The 19,917-nt window shown below is 46.6% G+C and overlaps 1 protein-coding gene across 2 annotated transcripts in view; it reads left to right on the top strand.

Moving 5' to 3' along the window:
- Positions 1 to 19,917, top strand: part of NEGR1 (neuronal growth regulator 1) — a 628,361-nt gene that overhangs the window by 115,118 nt on the left and 493,326 nt on the right. The gene's annotated exons all lie outside the window — the stretch shown is intronic.

The raw sequence follows: 19,917 nt of genomic DNA, 5'->3' as shown, positions 1-19,917 counted from the left end.
CTTTGAACGTGGCATGATTGTTGGTGCCAGAAGGGCTGGTCTGAGAATTTCAGAAACTGCTGATCTACTGGGATTTTCACGCACAACCATCTCTAGGGTTTACAGAGAATGGTCCGAAAAAGAAAAAAAATCCAGTGAGCGGCAGTTCTGTGGCCGGAAATGCCATGTTGATGTCAGAGGTCAGAGGAGAATGGGCAGACTGGTTCGAGCTGATAGAAAGGCAACAGTGACTCAAATTGCCACCCGTTACAACCAAGGTAGGCAGAAGAGCATCTCTGAACGCACAGTGCGTCGAACTTTGAGGCAGATGGGCTACAGCAGCAGAAGACCACACTGGGTACCACTCCTCTCAGCTAAGAACAGGAAACTGAGGCTAAAATTTGCACAAGCTCATCGAAATTGGACAGTAGAAGATTGGAAAAACGTTGCCTGGTCTGATGAGTCTCGATTTCTGCTGCGACATTCGGATGGTAGGGTCAGAATTTGGCGTAAACAACATGAAAGCATGGATCCATCCTGCCTTGTATCAACGGTTCAGGCTGGTGGTGGTGGTGTCATGGTGTGGGGAATTTTTTCTGGGCACTCTTTGGGCCCCTTGGTACCAATTGAGCATCGTTGCAATGCCACAGCCTACCTGAGTATTGTTGCTGACCATGTCCATCCCTTTATGACCACAATGTACCCAACATCTGATGGCTACTTTCAGCAGGATAATGCGCCATGTCATAAAGCTCGAATCATCTCAGATTGGTTTCTTGAACATGACAATGAGTTCACTGTACTCAAATGGCCTCCTCAGTCACCAGATCTCAATCCAATAGAGCATCTTTGGGATGTGGTGGAACGGGAGATTCGCATCAGGGATGTGCAGCCGACAAATCTGCGCCAACTGTGTGATGCCATCATGTCAATATGGTCCAAAATCTCTGAGGAATGCTTCCAGCACCTTGTTGAATCTCTGCCACGAAGAATTGAGGCAGTTCTGAAGGCAAAAGGGGGTCCAACCCCTTACTAGCATGGTGTACCTAATAAAGTGGCCAGTGAGTGTATGTGTCCCTTATCCTGGGCCCCATCCTGGTATATATGTCCCTTATCCTGGGCCCCATCCTGGTATATATGTCCCTTATCCTGGGCCCCATCCTGGTATATATGTCCCTTATCCTGGGCCCCATCCTGGTATATATGTCCCTTATCCTGGGCCCCATCCTGGTATATATGTCCCTTATCCTGGGCCCCATCCTGGTATATGTGTCCCTTATCCTGGGCCCCATCCTGGTATATATGTCCCTTATCCTGGGCCCCATCCTGTTATATATGTCCCTTATCCTGGGCCACATCCTGGTATGTATGTCCCTTATCCTGAGCCCCATCCTGGTATATATGTCCCTTATCCTGGGCCCCATCCTGGTATATATGTCCCTTATCCTGGGCCCCATCCTGGTATATATGTCCCTTATCCTGGGCCCCATCCTGGTATATATGTCCCTTATCCTGGGCCCCATCCTGGCATATATGTCCCTTATCCTAGACCCCATCCTGGCATATGTGTCCCTTATCCTGGGCCCCATCCTGGTATATATGTCCCTTATCCTGGGCCCCATCCTGGTATATATGTCCCTTATACTGAGCCCCATCCTGGTATATATGTCCCTTATCCTGGGCCCCATCCTGGTATATATGTCCCTTATCCTGGTCCCCATCCTGGTATATATGTCCCTTATCCTGGGCCCCATCCTGGTATATATGTCCCTTATCCTGGGCCCCAACCTGGTATATGTGTTCCTCATCCTGGGCCCCATCCTGGTATATATGTCCCTTATCATGGTATATATGTCCCTTATCCTGGGCCCCATCCTGGTATATGTGTCCCTTATCCTGGGCCCCATCCTGGTATATATGTCCCTTATCCTGGGCCCCATCCTGGTATATATGTCACTTATCCTGGACCCCATCCTGGCATATATGTCCCTTATCTTGGGCCCCATCCTGGCATATGTGTCCCTTATCATGGGCCCCATCCTGGCATATATGTCCCTTATCCTGGGTCCCATCCTGGTATATATGTCCCTTATCCTGGGCCCCATCCTGGTATATATGTCCCTTATCCTGGGACCCATCCTGGTATGTATGTTCCTTATCCTTGGCCACATCCTGGTATATATGTCCCTTATCCTGGGCCCCATCCTGGTATGTATGTCCCTTATCCTTGGCCACATCCTGGTATATATGTCCCTTATCCTGAGCCCCATCCTGGTATATATGTCCCTTATCCTGAGCCCCATCCTGGTATTTATGTCCCTTATCCTGGGCCCCATCCTGGTATATATGTCCCTTATCCTGGGCCCCATCCTGGTATATATGTCCCTTATCCTGGGCCCCATCCTGGTATATATGTCCCTTATCCTGGGCCCCATCCTGGCATATATGTCCCTTATCCTGGGCCCCATCCTGGTATATATGTCCCTTATACTGGGCCCCATCCTGGTATATATGTCCCTTATCCCGGGCCCCATCCTGGTATATATGTCCCTTATCCCGGGCCCCATCCTGGTATATATGTCCCTTATCCCGGGCCCCATCCTGGTATATATGTCCCTTATCCCGGGCCCCATCCTGGTATATATGTCCCTTATCCCGGGCCCCATCCTGGTATATATGTCCCTTATACTGGGCCCCATCCTGGTATATATGTCCCTTATCCTGGGCCCCATCCTGGTATATATGTCCCTTATCCTGGGCCCCATCCTGGTATATATGTCCCTTATCCTGGGCCCCATCCTGGTATATATGTCCCTTATACTGGGCCCCATGGTATATATGTCCCTTATCCTGGGCCCCATCCTGGTATATATGTCCCTTATCCTGGGCCCCATCCTGGTATATATGTCCCTTATCCTGGGCCACATCCTGGTATGTATGTCCCTTATCCTGGGCCCCATCCTGGTATATATGTCCCTTATCCTGGGCCCCATCCTGGTATGTATGTTCCTTATCCTGGTATATATGTCCCTTATCCAGGGCCCCATCCTGGTATATATGTCCCTTATCCTGGGCCCCATCCTGGTATATATGTCGCTTATCCTGGACCCCATCCTGGTATGTATGTCCCTTATCCTGGGCCCCATCCTGGTATATATGTCCCTTATCCTGGGCCCCATCCTGGTATATATGTCCCTTATCCTGGGCCCCATCCTGGTATATATGTCCCTTATCCTGGTATATATGTCCCTTATCCTGGGCCCCATCCTGGTATATATGTCCCTTATCCTGGGCCCCATCCTGGTATATATGTCCCTTATCGTGGGCCCCATCCTGGTATATATGTCCCTCATCCTGGGCCCCATCCTGGTATATATGTCCCTTATCATGGTATATATGTCCCTTATCCTTGGCCCCATCCTGGTATATATGTCCCTTATCCTGAGCCCCATCCTGGTATATATGTCCCTTATCCTGGGCCCCATCCTGGTATATATGTCCCTTATCCTGGGCCCCATCCTGGTATATATGTCCCTTATCCTGGGCCCCATCCTGGTATATATGTCCCTTATCCTGGGCCCCATCCTGGTATATATGTCCCTTATCCTGGGCCCCATCCTGGTATATATGTCCCTTATCCTGGGCCCCATCCTGGTATATGGGTCCCTTATCCTGGGCCCCATCCTGGTATATATGTCCCTTATCTTGGGCCCCATCCTGGTATATATGTCCCTTATACTGGGCCCCATGGTATATATGTCCCTTATCCTGGGCCCCATCCTGGTATATATGTCCCTTATCCTGGGCCCCATCCTGGTATATATGTCCCTTATCCTGGGCCCCATCCTGGTATATATGTCCCTTATACTGGGCCCCATGATATATGTCCCTTATCCTGGGCCCCATCCTGGTATATATGTCCCTTATCCTGGGCCCCATCCTGGTATATATGTCCCTTATCCTGGGCCCCATCCTGGTATATATGTCCCTTATCCTGGTCCCCATGGTATATATGTCCCTTATCCTGGGCCCCATCCTGGTATATATGTCCCTTTTCCTGGGCCCCATCCTGGTATATATGTCCCTTATCCTGGGCCCCATCCTGGTATATGTGTCCCTTATCCTGGGCCCCATCCTGGTATATATGTCCCTTATCTTGGGCCCCATCCTGGTATATATGTCCCTTATACTGGGCCCCATCCTGGTATATATGTCCCTTATCCTGGGCCCCATCCTGGTATATATGTCCCTTATCCTGGGCCCCATCCTGGTATGTTTGTCCCTTATCCTGGGCCCCATGGTATATATGTCCCTTATCCTGGCCCCATCCTGGTATATATGTCCCTTATCCTGGGCCCCATCCTGGTATGTATGTCCCTTATCCTGGGCCCCATGGTATATATGTCCCTTTTCCTGGGCCCCATCCTGGTATATATGTCCCTTATCCTGGGCCCCATCCTGGTATATATGTCCCTTATCCTGGGCCCCATCCTGGTATATAGTATGTCCCTTATCCTGGGCCCCATCCTGGTATGTATGTCCCTTATCCTGGGCCCCATGGTATATATGTCCCTTATCCTGGGCCCCATCCTGGTATATATGTCCCTTATCCTGGACCCCATCCTGGTATATATGTCCCTTATCCTGGGCCCCATCCTGGTATATATGTCCCTTATCCTGTGCCCCATGGTATATATGACCCTTATCCTGGGCCCCATCCTGGTATATATGTCCCTTATCCTGGGCCCCATCCTGGTATATATGTCCCTTATCCTGGGCCCCATCCTGGTATATATGTCCCTTTTCCTGGGCCCCATCCTGGTATATATGTCCCTTATCCTGTGCCCCATGGTATATATGACCCTTATCCTGGGCCCCATCCTGGTATATATGTCCCTTATCCTGGGCCCCATCCTGGTATATATGTCCCTTATCCTGGGCCCCATCCTGGTATATATGTCCCTTATCCTGGGCCCCATCCTGGTATATATGTCCCTTATCTTGGGCCCCATCCTGGTATATGTGTCCCTTATCCTGGGCCCCATCCTGGTATATATGTCCCTTCTCTTGGGCCCCATCCTGGTATATATGTCCCTTACCTTGGGCCCCATCCTGGTATATGTGTCCCTTATCCTGGGCCCCATCCTGGTATATATGTCCCTTATACTGGGCCCCATGGTATATATGTCCCTTATCCTGGGCCCCATCCTGGTATATATGTCCCTTATCCTGGGCCCCATCCTGGTATATATGTCCCTTATCCTGGGCCCCATCCTGGTATATATGTCCCTTACCCTGGGCCCCATCCTGGTATATATGTTCCTTATCCTGGGCCCCATCCTGGTATATATGTCCCTTATCCTGGGCCCCATCCTGGTATATGTGTCCCTTATCCTGGGCCCCATCCTGGTATATATGTCCCTTATCCTGGGCCCCATCCTGGTATATATGTCCCTTATCCTGGGCCCCATCCTGGTATATATGTCCCTTATCCTGGGCCCCATCCTGGTATATATGTCCCTTATACTGGGCCCCATGGTATATATGTCCCTTATCCTGGGCCCCATCCTGGTATATATGTCCCTTATCCTGGGCCCCATCCTGGTATATATGTCCCTTATCCTGGGCCACATCCTGGTATGTATGTCCCTTATCCTGGGCCCCATCCTGGTATATATGTCCCTTATCCTGGGCCCCATCCTGGTATATATGTTCCTTATCCTGGTATATATGTCCCTTATCCAGGGCCCCATCCTGGTATATATGTCCCTTATCCTGGGCCCCATCCTGGTATATATGTCGCTTATCCTGGACCCCATCCTGGTATGTATGTCCCTTATCCTGGGCCCCATCCTGGTATATATGTCCCTTATCCTGGGCCCCATCCTGGTATATATGTCCCTTATCCTGGGCCCCATCCTGGTATATATGTCCCTTATCCTGGTATATATGTCCCTTATCCTGGGCCCCATCCTGGTATATATGTCCCTTATCCTGGGCCCCATCCTGGTATATATGTCCCTTATCGTGGGCCCCATCCTGGTATATATGTCCCTCATCCTGGGCCCCATCCTTGTATATATGTCCCTTATCATGGTATATATGTCCCTTATCCTTGGCCCCATCCTGGTATATATGTCCCTTATCCTGAGCCCCATCCTGGTATATATGTCCCTTATCCTGGGCCCCATCCTGGTATATATGTCCCTTATCCTGGGCCCCATCCTGGTATATATGTCCCTTATCCTGGGCCCCATCCTGGTATATATGTCCCTTATCCTGGGCCCCATCCTGGTATATATGTCCCTTATCCTGGGCCCCATCCTGGTATATATGTCCCTTATCCTGGGCCCCATCCTGGTATATGTGTCCCTTATCCTGGGCCCCATCCTGGTATATATGTCCCTTATCTTGGGCCCCATCCTGGTATATATGTCCCTTATACTGGGCCCCATGGTATATATGTCCCTTATCCTGGGCCCCATCCTGGTATATATGTCCCTTATCCTGGGCCCCATCCTGGTATATATGTCCCTTATCCTGGGCCCCATCCTGGTATATATGTCCCTTATACTGGGCCCCATGATATATGTCCCTTATCCTGGGCCCCATCCTGGTATATATGTCCCTTATCCTGGGCCCCATCCTGGTATATATGTCCCTTATCCTGGGCCCCATCCTGGTATATATGTCCCTTATCCTGGTCCCCATGGTATATATGTCCCTTATCCTGGGCCCCATCCTGGTATATATGTCCCTTTTCCTGGGCCCCATCCTGGTATATATGTCCCTTATCCTGGGCCCCATCCTGGTATATGTGTCCCTTATCCTGGGCCCCATCCTGGTATATATGTCCCTTATCTTGGGCCCCATCCTGGTATATATGTCCCTTATACTGGGCCCCATCCTGGTATATATGTCCCTTATCCTGGGCCCCATCCTGGTATATATGTCCCTTATCCTGGGCCCCATCCTGGTATGTTTGTCCCTTATCCTGGGCCCCATGGTATATATGTCCCTTATCCTGGCCCCATCCTGGTATATATGTCCCTTATCCTGGGCCCCATCCTGGTATGTATGTCCCTTATCCTGGGCCCCATGGTATATATGTCCCTTTTCCTGGGCCCCATCCTGGTATATATGTCCCTTATCCTGGGCCCCATCCTGGTATATATGTCCCTTATCCTGGGCCCCATCCTGGTATATAGTATGTCCCTTATCCTGGGCCCCATCCTGGTATGTATGTCCCTTATCCTGGGCCCCATGGTATATATGTCCCTTATCCTGGGCCCCATCCTGGTATATATGTCCCTTATCCTGGACCCCATCCTGGTATATATGTCCCTTATCCTGGGCCCCATCCTGGTATATATGTCCCTTATCCTGTGCCCCATGGTATATATGACCCTTATCCTGGGCCCCATCCTGGTATATATGTCCCTTATCCTGGGCCCCATCCTGGTATATATGTCCCTTATCCTGGGCCCCATCCTGGTATATATGTCCCTTTTCCTGGGCCCCATCCTGGTATATATGTCCCTTATCCAGGGCCCCATCTTGGTGTATATGTCCCTTATCCTGGGCCCCATCCTGGTATATATGTCCCTTATCCTGGGCCCCATCCTGGTATATATGTCCCTTATACTTGGCCCCATGGTATATATGTCCCTTATCCTGGGCCCCATCCTGGTATATATGTCCCTTATCCATGGCCCCATCCTGGTATATATGTCCCTTATCCTGGGCCCCATCCTGGTATATATGTCCCTTATCTTGGGCCCCATCCTGGTATATGTGTCCCTTATCCTGGGCCCCATCCTGGTATATATGTCCCTTCTCTTGGGCCCCATCCTGGTATATATGTCCCTTACCTTGGGCCCCATCCTGGTATATGTGTCCCTTATCCTGGGCCCCATCCTGGTATATATGTCCCTTATACTGGGCCCCATGGTATATATGTCCCTTATCCTGGGCCCCATCCTGGTATATATGTCCCTTATCCTGGGCCCCATCCTGGTATATATGTCCCTTATCCTGGGCCCCATCCTGGTATATATGTCCCTTACCCTGGGCCCCATCCTGGTATATATGTTCCTTATCCTGGGCCCCATCCTGGTATATATGTCCCTTATCCTGGGCCCCATCCTGGTATATGTGTCCCTTATCCTGGGCCCCATCCTGGTATATATGTCCCTTATCCTGGGCCCCATCCTGGTATATATGTCCCTTATCCTGGTATATATGTCCCTTATCCTGGGCCCCATCCTGGTATATATGTCCCTTATCTTGTGCCCCATCCTGGTATATATGTCCCTTATCCTGGGCCCCATCCTGGTATGTATGTCCCTTATCCTGGGCCCCATGGTATATATGTCCCTTATCCTGGGCCCCATCCTGGTATATATGTCCCTTATCCTGGGCCCCATCCTGGTATGTATGTCCCTTTTCCTGGGCCCCATGGTATATATGTCCCTTATCCTGGGCCCCATCCTGGTATGTATGTCCCTTATCCTGGGCCCCATGGTATATATGTCCCTTATCCTGGGCCCCATCCTGGTATATATGTCCCTTATACTGGGCCCCATGGTATATATGTCCCTTATCCTGGGCCCCATCCTGGTATATATGTCCCTTATACTGGGCCCCATGGTATATATGTCCCTTATCTTGGGCCCCATCCTGGTATATGTGTCCCTTATCCTGGGCCCCATCCTGGTATATATGTCCCTTCTCTTGGGCCCCATCCTGGTATATATGTCCCTTACCTTGGGCCCCATCCTGGTATATGTGTCCCTTATCCTGGGCCCCATCCTGGTATATATGTCCCTTATACTGGGCCCCATGGTATATATGTCCCTTATCCTGGGCCCCATCCTGGTATATATGTCCCTTATCCTGGGCCCCATCCTGGTATATATGTCCCTTATCCTGGGCCCCATCCTGGTATATATGTCCCTTACCCTGGGCCCCATCCTGGTATATATGTTCCTTATCCTGGGCCCCATCCTGGTATATATGTCCCTTATCCTGGGCCCCATCCTGGTATATGTGTCCCTTATCCTGGGCCCCATCCTGGTATATATGTCCCTTATCCTGGGCCCCATCCTGGTATATATGTCCCTTATCCTGGTATATATGTCCCTTATCCTGGGCCCCATCCTGGTATATATGTCCCTTATCTTGTGCCCCATCCTGGTATATATGTCCCTTATCCTGGGCCCCATCCTGGTATGTATGTCCCTTATCCTGGGCCCCATGGTATATATGTCCCTTATCCTGGGCCCCATCCTGGTATATATGTCCCTTATCCTGGGCCCCATCCTGGTATGTATGTCCCTTTTCCTGGGCCCCATGGTATATATGTCCCTTATCCTGGGCCCCATCCTGGTATGTATGTCCCTTATCCTGGGCCCCATGGTATATATGTCCCTTATCCTGGGCCCCATCCTGGTATATATGTCCCTTATACTGGGCCCCATGGTATATATGTCCCTTATCCTGGGCCCCATCCTGGTATATATGTCCCTTATCCTGGGCCCCATCCTGGTATATATGTCCCTTATCCTGGGCCACATCCTGGTATGTATGTCCCTTATCCTGGGCCCCATCCTGGTATATATGTCCCTTATCCTGGGCCCCATCCTGGTATATATGTTCCTTATCCTGGTATATATGTCCCTTATCCAGGGCCCCATCCTGGTATATATGTCCCTTATCCTGGGCCCCATCCTGGTATATATGTCGCTTATCCTGGACCCCATCCTGGTATGTATGTCCCTTATCCTGGGCCCCATCCTGGTATATATGTCCCTTATCCTGGGCCCCATCCTGGTATATATGTCCCTTATCCTGGGCCCCATCCTGGTATATATGTCCCTTATCCTGGTATATATGTCCCTTATCCTGGGCCCCATCCTGGTATATATGTCCCTTATCCTGGGCCCCATCCTGGTATATATGTCCCTTATCGTGGGCCCCATCCTGGTATATATGTCCCTCATCCTGGGCCCCATCCTGGTATATATGTCCCTTATCATGGTATATATGTCCCTTATCCTTGGCCCCATCCTGGTATATATGTCCTTTATCCTGAGCCCCATCCTGGTATATATGTCCCTTATCCTGGGCCCCATCCTGGTATATATGTCCCTTATCCTGGGCCCCATCCTGGTATATATGTCCCTTATCCTGGGCCCCATCCTGGTATATATGTCCCTTATCCTGGGCCCCATCCTTGTATATATGTCCCTTATCCTGGGCCCCATCCTGGTATATATGTCCCTTATCCTGGGCCCCATCCTGGTATATGTGTCCCTTATCCTGGGCCCCATCCTGGTATATATGTCCCTTATCTTGGGCCCAATCCTGGTATATATGTCCCTTATACTGGGCCCCATGGTATATATGTCCCTTATCCTGGGCCCCATCCTGGTATATATGTCCCTTATCCTGGGCCCCATCCTGGTATATATGTCCCTTATCCTGGGCCCCATCCTGGTATATATGTCCCTTATACTGGGCCCCATGATATATGTCCCTTATCCTGGGCCCCATCCTGGTATATATGTCCCTTATCCTGGGCCCCATCCTGGTATATATGTCCCTTATCCTGGGCCCCATCCTGGTATATATGTCCCTTATCCTGGTCCCCATGGTATATATGTCCCTTATCCTGGGCCCCATCCTGGTATATATGTCCCTTTTCCTGGGCCCCATCCTGGTATATATGTCCCTTATCCTGGGCCCCATCCTGGTATATGTGTCCCTTATCCTGGGCCCCATCCTGGTATATATGTCCCTTATCTTGGGCCCCATCCTGGTATATATGTCCCTTATACTGGGCCCCATTGTATATATGTCCCTTATCCTGGGCCCCATCCTGGTATATATGTCCCTTATCCTGGGCCCCATCCTGGTATATATGTCCCTTATCCTGGGCCCCATGCTGGTATGTTTGTCCCTTATCCTGGGCCCCATGGTATATATGTCCCTTATCCTGGCCCCATCCTGGTATATATGTCCCTTATCCTGGGCCCCATCCTGGTATGTATGTCCCTTATCCTGGGCCCCATGGTATATATGTCCCTTTTCCTGGGCCCCATCCTGGTATATATGTCCCTTATCCTGGGCCCCATCCTGGTATATATGTCCCTTATCCTGGGCCCCATCCTGGTATATAGTATGTCCCTTATCCTGGGCCCCATCCTGGTATGTATGTCCCTTATCCTGGGCCCCATGGTATATATGTCCCTTATCCTGGGCCCCATCCTGGTATATATGTCCCTTATCCTGGACCCCATCCTGGTATATATGTCCCTTATCCTGGGCCCCATCCTGGTATATATGTCCCTTATCCTGTGCCCCATGGTATATATGACCCTTATCCTGGGCCCCATCCTGGTATATATGTCCCTTATCCTGGGCCCCATCCTGGTATATATGTCCCTTATCCTGGGCCCCATCCTGGTATATATGTCCCTTTTCCTGGGCCCCATCCTGGTATATATGTCCCTTATCCAGGGCCCCATCTTGGTGTATATGTCCCTTATCCTGGGCCCCATCCTGGTATATATGTCCCTTATCCTGGGCCCCATCCTGGTATATATGTCCCTTATACTTGGCCCCATGGTATATATGTCCCTTATCCTGGGCCCCATCCTGGTATATATGTCCCTTATCCATGGCCCCATCCTGGTATATATGTCCCTTATCCTGGGCCCCATCCTGGTATATATGTCCCTTATCTTGGGCCCCATCCTGGTATATGTGTCCCTTATCCTGGGCCCCATCCTGGTATATATGTCCCTTCTCTTGGGCCCCATCCTGGTATATATGTCCCTTACCTTGGGCCCCATCCTGGTATATGTGTCCCTTATCCTGGGCCCCATCCTGGTATATATGTCCCTTATACTGGGCCCCATGGTATATATGTCCCTTATCCTGGGCCCCATCCTGGTATATATGTCCCTTATCCTGGGCCCCATCCTGGTATATATGTCCCTTATCCTGGGCCCCATCCTGGTATATATGTCCCTTACCCTGGGCCCCATCCTGGTATATATGTTCCTTATCCTGGGCCCCATCCTGGTATATATGTCCCTTATCCTGGGCCCCATCCTGGTATATGTGTCCCTTATCCTGGGCCCCATCCTGGTATATATGTCCCTTATCCTGGGCCCCATCCTGGTATATATGTCCCTTATCCTGGTATATATGTCCCTTATCCTGGGCCCCATCCTGGTATATATGTCCCTTATCTTGTGCCCCATCCTGGTATATATGTCCCTTATCCTGGGCCCCATCCTGGTATGTATGTCCCTTATCCTGGGCCCCATGGTATATATGTCCCTTATCCTGGGCCCCATCCTGGTATATATGTCCCTTATCCTGGGCCCCATCCTGGTATGTATGTCCCTTTTCCTGGGCCCCATGGTATATATGTCCCTTATCCTGGGCCCCATCCTGGTATGTATGTCCCTTATCCTGGGCCCCATGGTATATATGTCCCTTATCCTGGGCCCCATCCTGGTATATATGTCCCTTATCCTGGGCCCCATCCTGGTATATATGTCCCTTATCCTGGGCCCCATCCTGGTATATATGTCCCTTATCCTGGGCCCCATGGTATATATGTCCCTTATCCTGGGCCACATCCTGGTATATATGTCCCTTATCCTGGGCCCCATCCTGGTATATATGTCCCTTATCCTGGGCCACATCCTGGTATATATGTCCCTATTCCTGGGCCCCATCCTGGTATATATGTCCCTTATCCTGGGCCCCATCCTGGTATATATGTCCCTTATCCTGATCCCCATCCTGGTATATTTGTCCCTTATCCTGAGCCCCATCCTGGTATATATGTCCCTTATCCTGGGCCCCATCCTGGTATATATGTCCCTTATCCTGGGCCCCATCCTGGTTTATATGTCCCTTATCCTGGGCCCCATCCTGGTATATATGTCCTTTATCCTGGGCCCCATCCTGGTATATATGTCCCTTATCCTGGGCCCCATCTTGGTATATATGTCCCTTATCCTGGGCCCCATCCTGGTATATATGTCCCTTATCCTGGGCCCCATCCTGGTATATATGTCCCTTTTCCTGGGCCCCATCCTGGTATATATGTCCCTTATCCAGGGCCCCATCCTGGTATATATGTCCCTTATCCTGGGCCCCATCCTGGTATATATGTCCCTTATCTTGGGCCCCATCCTGGTATATATGTCCCTTATCCTGGGCCCCATCCTGGTATATATGTCCCTTATACTGGGCCCCATGATATATGTCCCTTATCCTGGGCCCCATCCTGGTATATATGTCCCTTATCCTGGGCCCCATCCTGGTATATATGTCCCTTATCTTGGGCCCCATCCTGGTATACTGTATATGTCCCTTATCCTGGGCCCCATCCTGGTATATATGTCCCTTATCCTGGGCCCCATCCTGGTATATATGTCCCTTATCCTGGGCCCCATCCTGGTATATATTTCCCTTATCCTGGTATATATGTCTCTTATCCTGGGCCCCATCCTGGTATATATGTCCCTTTTCCTGGGCCCCATCCTGGTATATATGTCCCTTATCCAGGGCCCCATCCTGGTATATATGTCCCTTATCCTGGGCCCCATCCTGGTATATATGTCCCTTATCTTGGGCCCCATCCTGGTATATATGTCCCTTATCCTGGGCCCCATCCTGGTATATATGTCCCTTATACTGGGCCCCATGATATATGTCCCTTATCCTGGGCCCCATCCTGGTATATATGTCCCTTATCCTGGGCCCCATCCTGGTATATATGTCCCTTATCTTGGGCCCCATCCTGGTATACTGTATATGTCCCTTATCCTGGGCCCCATCCTGGTATATATGTCCCTTATCCTGGGCCCCATCCTGGTATATATGTCCCTTATCCTGGGCCCCATCCTGGTATATATTTCCCTTATCCTGGTATATATGTCTCTTATCCTGGGCCCCATCCTGGTATATATGTCCCTTATCCTGGGCCCCATCCTGGTATATATGTCCCTTATCCTGGTATATATGTCCCTTATCCTGGGCCCCATCCTGGTATATATGTCCCTTATCCTGGGCCCCATCCTGGCATGTGTCCCTCGTTCTGCTGCTCTTCTTTAATGTATAGAAAAAAAATAAACAATTATACTCTACCCCCTACGCAGCGTCCTCTTCTGAAACTGTCAGCTGACTTCAACAAATAAGTGGCAGAAGTGCATGATGTCACTGGTATGCTCCCCATCATGCGCACGCCGATGTCAGCTACTGGCCTCTGATTGTCTGCAGCGTGTATTGCCGCTCACGGACCCTAAGGATTTACGTATCACAATACACTGCAACTGGATGTCTGTCTAAGGGTGCACATTCTGTTGAAGTTTGGAGTCGGCGGTCCCCTCTCGCATCGACCTCTTGTTTCGCCCCAGCCTTCTACTATTCCAGAGTACATAAAGGAATATATGTTCCCACCAGTAAAGCCATGTTGCCTCTGTAACCATCAAGCTTGTTGCCTTCTTGTGAGTATAGATCCGCCTGCATCCTTCTCCCTTCCCTGAGCGCAGAGCCCGTCTACCAGCAAGGGCCGTTACATTGTTCATGAAATTTAAAGGGGCACACCATCTCATTCTACCTTGCATGTTGGTTTAGACCACCCAACAAAACATCTGATAGGCTTACCTGCTTGCCAGTCACTGACCCCATTGTAGACTCTTCTTTTAGTGTAAGGCAACTGTCATCATCAGAGAATGTGGATGTCACGGGGTCCTTCTCTGGTATCACACAATCAACAGAGCAAGCGAAGAGTGAACAATTCCAAGACCTTTATTCAGGCAAAAATACGAAAAGGTCCATATTCAGTCCACCTCACAAAGGATAAGATAGTTCAGAATAAGAATGCAGTCCAGTATCAGGATAAAATGTCCAGGGAAATGAGATACCACAAATCTAGCATCCAGAGGATAAAAATGGGTCCTTCTCTCTGAAATGCAGCCTTTTCACCATCTTGTCTCTACCGGAACTGACTTGTCCAGCTGCCGTTCTTCCCCCCACCCCCTTCCTTGTCCAGGGGTAGTCAAACAAGTTGCCTCCCAGAAGAGAACAAAGGGCCTTAGGGATTAATGCACTACAGGGGGTCATCAAGAGACAGATACAGTGAGGCTGTAGACTTACAATGTAATAAGAAAAACACTATGAAAATAACTGGAATTGTTAAAAATAGTAATATACAAAAAATGACATCCACATAACATATCACACCATCAAAGTGGATCAGAGCGAAAAAGTTAATGCTGCAATACAAAGTAAATAGGAAAGTAGGGACCAAGATAAAAATGCCTGGAAATCTGGGGTTGAATGAGATGATGAGGGCGGTCCCTGGACTGTGGCCCTACGACACCCTCGATTGACACAGTTGCCTTTAGTCTGGTTTCCAGGAGTCTTGTAATAAATCAGTGTAATTACCAGACTGTATATCTCTATATTCCCTGCTGTCTGATGGCACAAAGTCTGTGACTGCTCACAAGGCAGAAAGTCATAAACTAAATTAATAATTATGTTCAGCAAATTGGAATGATCACAATACATTGTTATACGTGTCACTTATTTATTTCACTCCAGTAATGTTGTCACTTCAGAATGTTTATTACAATGAGGAAAGACAACGGAACCTTCTAATATTTACCGATGTTGTGGTTCTGCATCGCACACATCCACTGTGGAGGGAAACGCGTGCGTCACCATAAGGGAACTGTACCATTATAATGACATTTTTCATATTTTATCTGCTGTAGTTATGGTGTGGTTATAGTAGTTATATTCTTCTACATAGGGGCAGTATTATAGTAGTTATATTCTTGTACATAGGGGCAGTATTATAGTAGTTATATTCTTGTACATAGGGGCAGTATTATAGTAGTTATATTCTTGTACATGGGGCAGTATTATAGTAGTTATATTCTTGTACATAGGAGCAGTATTATAGTAGTTATGTTCTTGTATATAGGGGCAGTATTATAGTAGTTATGTTCTTGTACATAGGGAGCAGTATTATAGTAGTTATTTTCTTGTACATATGGGCAGTATTATAGTAGTTATATTCTTGTACATAGGGGTTATTATTATAGTAGTTATATTCTTGTACATAGGGCAGTATTATAGTAGTTATATTCTGGTACATAGGAGCAGTATTTTAGTAGTTATATTCTTGTACATAGGGGCAGTATTATAGTAGTTATATTCTTGTACAAGGGAGCAGTATTATAGTACTTATATTCTTGTACATAGGGAGCAGTATTATAGTAGTTATTTTCTTGTACATAGGGGACAGTATTATAGTAGTTATATTCTGGTACATAGGAGCAGTATTATAATAGTTATATTCTTGTACATAGGAGCAGTATTATAGTAGTTATATTCTTGTACATAGGGGGCAGTATTATAGTAGTTATGTTCTTGTATATAGGGGCAGTATTATAGTAGTTATGTTCTTGTACATAGGGAGCAGTATTATAGTAGTTATTTTCTTGTTCATAGGGACAGTATTATAGTAGTTATATTCTTGTACATAGGGAGCAGTATTATAGTAGTTATTTTCTTGTACATAGGGGACAGTATTATAGTAGTTATATTCTGGTACATAGGAGCAGTATTATAATAGTTATATTCTTGTACATAGGAGCAGTATTATAGTAGTTATATTCTTGTACATAGGGGGCAGTATTATAGTAGTTATGTTCTTGTATATAGGGGCAGTATTATAGTAGTTATGTTCCTGTACATAGGGGCAGTATTATAGTAGTTATATTCTTGTACATAGGGGCAGTATTATAGTAGTTATTTTCTTGTACATATGGGCAGTATTATAGTAGTTATATTCTTGTACATAGGGGTCATTATTATAGTGGTTATATTCTTGTACATGGGGCAGTATTATAGTAGTTATATTCTGGTACATAGGAGCAGTATTATAGTAGTTATTTTCTTGTACATAGGGGCAGTATTATAGTAGTTATATTCTTGTACATAGAGGTCATTATTATAGTAGTTATATTCTTGTACATAGGGAGCAGTATTATAGTAGTTATATTCTTGTACATAGGGAGAAGTATTATAGTAGTTATATTCTTGTACATAGGGGGCAGTATTATAGTAGTTATGTTCTTGTATATAGGGGCAGTATTATAGTAGTTATGTTCTTGTACATAGGGGCAGTATTATAGTAGTTATTTTCTTGTACATATGGGCAGTATTATAGTAGTTATATTCTTGTACATAGGGGTCATTATTATAGTAGTTATATTCTTGTACATGGGGCAGTATTATAGTAGTTATATTCTGGTACATAGGAGCAGTATTTTAGTAGTTATATTCTTGTACATAGGGTCAGTATTATAGTAGTTATACTCTTGTACATAGGGAGCAGTATTATAGTAGTTATATTCTTGTACATAGGGGCAGTATTATAGTAGTTATATTCTTCTACATAGGGAGCAGTATTATAGTAGTTATATTCTTGTACATAGGAGCAGTATTATAGTAGTTATTTTCTTGTACATAGGGGCAGTATTATAGTAGTTATATTCTTGTACATAGGGGCAGTATTATAGTAGTTATATTCTTGTACATAGGAGCAGTATTATAGTAGTTATATTCTTGTGCATAGGGACAGTATTATAGTAGTTATACTCTTGTACATAGGAGCAGTATTACCGTAGTTATATTCTTGTACATAGAGTCAGTATGGGCAAGATAAATCTTTATTTTGTCATCACTTTCTATATACAAGGTCGTGTTCCCATCTTTGTATGTATCACACACAATCAGTGTCTGAGCTTCACAATTAGCTCTCGCCTCTTCTCGTAGGTGACAATTGCATGTGACAAAAACTTTATTTATTTTGCTATGGATAACCTAATTTAGGATGCAAATCTGTCGGCAGCTGCTATGAACCTGCGTTATTGCAAGTAAAGATGATTATGAATTGAGAAATGTCTGCAGACGATTCAAGCGATGGAAGTAATTTAAGGCCATAGCCAATTTCCCAAATGATGAAAAGCAAATAATTCTCGCTGGAGATAAATGATTATTAAGTGCTACATTGTGCTAAAGCATTTAAATACATTTACAATTGCATCCATTAAAACCTCGATAAGGTGGAGGACGTTGTGGTGCCACAGCTGGTGGAAAACGAGACAAACTTCAAAGTAACACTTGTTACAGTGACTTTGTCATCTCACCTGACATCTCGAATTTTATAAAACCCTGTAAACAATTTTGAAGGATATTTTTTAGAACAGTGCCCCTTTTTTGTTATTCTTCCTGGAAATGTATCAATAGATTGACGTTTTCGCTTTTCCATTCTTCTTTTCAGTAGGCTATGTCTCTACAGTAGGGGACTTGACATATGGGAAAGCAGGGGTAACAGTCACTCGTAGTGACAGGGACGGCCGAAGGACTTTTTATTATGATGAACAAACATAAAAAATGCTCGGACGCTCATTACTCGAACCAAGTATTTACTAATACACACGAGTAGCGAGTATAATGGGATTCAATGGGAAAACTGAACATTTTTCCGGGGGACCCCACAAGGAGGTCTAGGGGGCAGTGAAATGTTGAAATAGACAGAAAAAGTGCTGAAGGGAGAACAGGATGGGGAAGACCCCTGGACGCATCTCTGATCCACAGATCGCTGCTGAAAACAATGGTGTCACATTTTTACTCCACTTTAAGGACTGACAATAAAACATTCCAAACCCAAAGAAATTGGAGGTTGCAGGATAAAAAAATTTAAGTACCATACTTTCCTATATAATGACTTGTATATAAAGCAAAATTTAAAAAGGATTTAAAAATAATAATTTAAGTAATCCAAAACTGATTTTTTTAATTATTTTTTTACTATATTTTAACTCCCATAATTTTTATTAAAAAATTGGACATTACAGTGTAATTTATGAAGCAATCAAGAACTGTCAAAAATCGGATAGAAGGACTCATTTACACCCTGTATTAGACATAAAGGAGGGTTTCATACACATTATGTTCAAATTGTCATGTAGCGACACTCCTAGACTCATAAAGGCAATGCACTGAGTGCAAAGCCTGCCAAAAATCACAAGCAGGGTCATCCATACACCCTTGAAGGCATCAACTGTAGTGCCTCATTCCAATGTTGTGAACAAAGTGTAGTTGATGTACTTCTACACTCATAAAGGAATGTCACAAAGTGTAAAGCCAGGAAAAAAATATAAGGAGAGTCATACAGTCATCCATAGAACCTTGAAGACAAATGGTGGGCCTCATTCAAATAATGAACATTGAAAACACTTTATGTGCAGCTGTCATCTGGTGATGTGGAAAAATCAGGCTAATGCAGGCTCTGAGCCTGTTAATATTCTCTGTTGATAGACAAAAGCGCCTGTCTGTTATGACACCTCTGCGCAACTAAAATCCCGCTCAGACAAGATGCTAGTGGCAGAGCAGCACAACACCTCCAAGGCATTGAAGGACAGCTCATGCCAGGTTTTCAGCTTTAAGACCCAATAGTTGAAGGTTGCAGAGAAATTAGGGAGTACAATGCCTTTGTCGGCCAGGTATTGCTTGACCATCTATAAATACTTTGTAATATACCTTACCAGAGAAATCTGCTTCCTTCCCCAGAGATCAGCCACTTCTTCCCTTTCCTCTGAACTTATCATAAACTAAAACAGCTCCATTTTTTCTCAGACAAGGCAAATGTCAGCTTACAATGTCTGACGATGTCTGGTTAAACAGCAAATTACACACTAAGAATAGGCAGAGCTAAAGAGTGAGGAGCAGGGTGAGGAAACAGGCAGAGGGAGACACAGAAAGATTGTGCTGAGCTTACTAACAAGTCTATTACATCACCTCAGGGCTGGATTCATATCTACACTGCTCAATACT

Source organism: Dendrobates tinctorius, unplaced genomic scaffold, assembly GCF_039654945.1.
Source record: "Dendrobates tinctorius isolate UK_male_01 unplaced genomic scaffold, ASM3965494v1 ptg000138l, whole genome shotgun sequence".
Taxonomy (NCBI): domain Eukaryota; kingdom Metazoa; phylum Chordata; class Amphibia; order Anura; family Dendrobatidae; genus Dendrobates; species Dendrobates tinctorius.
The sequence above is the reverse complement of the archived record's forward strand: the minus strand, read 5'-3'. Positions and strand labels throughout refer to the sequence as shown.